The sequence below is a fragment of the Orcinus orca genome, chromosome 17, assembly GCF_937001465.1.
Source record: "Orcinus orca chromosome 17, mOrcOrc1.1, whole genome shotgun sequence".
Taxonomy (NCBI): Eukaryota; Metazoa; Chordata; class Mammalia; order Artiodactyla; family Delphinidae; genus Orcinus; species Orcinus orca.
In genome coordinates, this window is record NC_064575.1 from 65,363,261 (window position 1) to 65,367,774 (window position 4,514).

Below are 4,514 nucleotides of genomic sequence, written 5' to 3' on the forward strand. Positions count from 1 at the left end.
TGACAGTCCTGAATCAAGAATTTAAAATTTTAATGTAGTTCCAAATTCTTTAAAGGGGAAAAAATAAGGTTTTTTTCTCCAGCATAAAAATATTTTCAGACAGAAAAAATGCTTCTGATCAGTTCATATAGTCAGAATTGTTCCTCTGAAGCCCTGAATGTATATGCAAAAGAAATTCCATATAGAGAAGTGGTTTCCTTCAGAAAATTAACCACCTTGTGAAGTAAATGCCTTGAGTTTGGCGAACTTGAAGAAATTCCTTTGGTTGAAGTAATTTAAATCTGGATATTTTTCTCATGGAATAAAAAATCTCTTTCTAAATTGTCTTTATGACTAAGTTATTGTCTAAGATGGGACTTTTGTGTATTCCAGGGTAACCACATACTTACAGAGTGAAAATACTTTTATTTTCTAGCAAAAACATGCTACTTCGTATCTGCTGAAATTGTTTTAACATTCTATTTAAAATGCATTATGGACGGATATATTTTCTTTTAGATTTACACATAACTTGTGGAAGTTTGAATGCAACAAGTTGCATGTTCAGCCAATATAAAATAAATTTGTAGTTTTAAAATATATATTCTCACTTGTTTGAAAGAAGAACATGAAATTTTGAAAAATTGTAAAGGAATAAAAAGCTGTGCAATCTAAATAGAGTACATCAAAAAAATTCCCCTTTTCGGGTGGGAATTTAAATTGTTAATAAATTATTATTATTATTATTTTGCTCAATACCTAGTTAATTGGTTTTTATATCCAGTATTTCTATAGAAACTTGTGGCTACATTAAGAAGAATATGGCTTGAGTTTCCTGGGGAGAAGTCTGGAGAAAAGATGGGGAGATGTGGAGACAGTGTGATGGAAACACGGCCACAGGCTGAAACCTGGCTAATCTTCACCGGCCCTTCTAAAGCCAATGCTCCAGATCCAAAGGAAGGACCCTGCCTCTGGCTTCTCCTCTCGAATTCCTCTAATGGCTCTGATCCCCTTGTCATCTTCATGAACTCCGACATGCACCCCACAGACCTAGCATCATGCTGGGGGTGAGTAAGCTTTTGACAAATGGCAGCTATTTTCATTGCACGATATCCACATATTTATGGAACAACAACAACAAAAAAGGAAACGTGAAGTATCATCCATTTATCGCTGTCAGAGCATTTCACCCCCTTAACTTTCTCCCTGCCCTTGGACAACATTTCACTGTGTCCCATGCAGCAGGAACCCAAGGAGCTGAAATAACCACCTGGAGTCAAGGTAACTCTGGAGATGGGGAGACAGAGCTGAGGTGTAAGGTAGCCCTGGGGACTTTGTGCGCCACCTGAATCCAGCTGGAGCTTAAGGCAGCTGCCATATGGACTTTATAATCACTAATACCAGCAAATCTCTCTTTTTTTTTTTTTTTTTTTTTGCAGTACTTGGGCCTCTCACTGTTGTGGCCTCTCCCGTTGCGGAGCACAGGCTCCGGACGCGCAGGCTCAGCGGCCATGGCTCACGGGCCCAGCCGCCCCGCGGCATGCGGAATCCTCCCAGACCGGGGCACAAACCCGTGTCCCCTCCATCGGCAGGCGGACTCTCAACAACTGCGCCACCAGGGAAGCCCTCATTTTTATTTTAAATATTACTCTAAGTTGGGTCTCTTTCCTTTACCACAGAAAAAGTCCTAACACAACTGTAATTGTTGATATTGGTTTTGGTTTTTATTGTTTGTTTTTCAAACAGCCAGAATTCTTAAAATGCACTATCTCTTCTGGAGTATTTATCTAATAAGAATTATCTATCGATAAATGTAAATCCCATGCTTTTAGTTTCTTATTTTGTTTTCCTTGTTATTTTGTTCTTTGGTAAAGACTGAAGCCAGGTCTAGACAAATAAACAGGGAAAAGATAAACACTTAGGCCAGGGTATGATAAAGCCAGAACTGGATTACTTCATAAAGTAAGGAGGTAATTCCCTCATGAAGGATTATGTAATACATAATGAAAATTATAAAATGTGATTGATTCAGTTATTTCATATAAATCCAACCAGAGTATGGTTTCTGGGTATACGATTCTATGTATCTATTGTAACTCTTAAGGGTGGGTTTTCTAGGGCAAAAATTCTGTGGGAGCATAATAACCACTGATTCCAAAATAATGCCTCAGTTACAGCCATGAGGTTGATTTAATTTGATGACCTGTGCATGTGTCCATGCGTGTGCCTGTGTATGTAATCTGGTACTTTTCATCATATAGCTGTACCTCCTCACCCCTTTTCAAAGGCAGTCATATGTGGATGATGCCAAACACTATGTGTATTTCCCTTTCTGAATAATGTAAGGCTTCTATGGATGGGTAGCACAAGGAAGCTTCTAATTTTGAATGATATATAGAATGTGGTCATTTATATATATATATATATATATATATATATATATATAAATTTCCATTACAGATTTAGGTCATCTGCAGCCATCTGTTTGTTTTGGTTTGGTTTTTATTTTATTTTGCCATCTGTGTTAGAAAATTTACAGAGCTAACAGATTTTGTTAATGCATATGGATATACAACCAAAATGTGGAGAAAGTTGAATTAAAAAAAAAATCTTAATGTCATGAAAATGACCACAAGGAATAACAATAATGACAGAAAGAAAATAAGAAAGGAGAAAAAGAATTCAAGCTATACTACCTTATCAGATTTTTTTTTTTTAGTTTGAAACAACAAAAGACAACTCAGAATAAACTTTAGCAAAAAAAAAAAAAGTGCTTTTTTTCTGAAAAAGTGTTTCGTTTTTTCTGTCCATGGAAAAGGATATTAAGAGACCCTAAAAGGAGCTGATAATTAACCAATCCCTGATGAGGGGAGGCCCCAGGGTTGCTTCAGGGACCTACCAGTGGTATTCATGAGATAATAATAACAATGGCAATCATAATCATCTTAAGAGCTCCATAACTATTGAATACGCAGTATGTTACATCTTAAATAAATTCCCTTATGTACATTTCACTGTAGTTGTATGAGAAAGCTCACATTACTTTTTCCTGTTTTGCAAATAACAAAACTAAAGACAAAGAGTCTAAATAGATTTCCCAAGACTACTGTGCTAGTCAGTGGTAGAACACGGCACTGAATTCAGTCAAGCAGGTATGAGAGCCCAAGTACTTAAGCAACCACAGGATCACATGGTTCCCCTTCAAACAACCCCCAGGTTCTGTGGTTCACTTCAAAATTACAAAATTTCGAAAAAGCGATGCTTACGGCTCTAGCTTGGATCAGGTGTCCACATTTGGATCGACTTCCTCAGACTAATGGCCAAGGTTACTATGTAGAAGAAGGTGGCCCTTTGTGTTTTGGGGGAGCTGTGAAGAGCTCGGCAGGCCAAGAGGTACCTCTAGCGCATTCATCCAATCTTCCCAGTCAAATGTGATTGTTCCCTTCCCAGAAACCCAGAACTCTGTCCCCTTTTACGGCCCTCAGGAAACTTTGCTTTGTGTTATAGTGATGGCCTTGTCTATTATCACCTCTAGAAAAGTTCTAGAATGCAGGGAGTTTTGCCTTTCTTTTATATATTCCCCACTGAATCTACTAGGTACTGGCCCATAGACCATTTAAAGACCAGTTGTTGAGTTTAAAAAGTAACTATGACTGGTCAATGAATGTGAAGAGTGTCATATCCTCTCCTATCATATACAAAGACCAGGGAGCCACATGCGCAAAGGCAAACTGAGGCCAAAAAAAAAAAAAAAAAAAAAAAAATGTAGGGAGTAGAATATGATCTATGCATCCATTTTAAAATCAGCACATGAAAATGACATTATTTTTAGCTTCAGTTTCATGATTCAGCCTTTCCAGTGTAAATAATTTATAAGAGAAGTGAGGCAAATATCGGGTTTGTGGGAGATGTAAATTAATTTCAATCTAAAATTAGAAGAAACCTTCCCTCCCATGGACAGATGACAAGGGGACAAAAAGGACAAGAGGAATCTGATGAAAACACAGTGGAGAAACCACAGAACCACAAAACCTAGCAGGCTGATGGCCTTTTGATAAAGGAAATAGAAGAGTCAAATGTCCAGGGCGATCAGAGGTTTACACAGAAAGACGAATAACACAGGTCAAGAGAATGGATATAAAAGGACATCAAATTTATGACATATTTGCTTTGTAGACCTGGCTTGAGGCAAAAGTGAAAATTAGACATAGATTGTATTCAAGCATCCAAATCTCCCATTTTGTGCCCTCTTGGGCTCTGACACTTTCTCCAAACTTCAGTACCCAATAGCCTTCTGCTCCCCTATTTTCCCCCTTTTCTCAATGGAAGATGGGATCAGGTATCTCTCATTTACATGCAAATACAAATGAGTCAGTCTGGATGTTACCATTTCTTTAATTGTGAAAGGAAAAGTTTAATCTCTGTTAAAAAAATTGCAAAAGCAACAGGTGACTGGGCAGACTTCGAAGGATCAGGATTCCTGATTCAGACATTGTGTAAAGCTGACCCTCCACTGAAGAGAATTCTACGTAGGG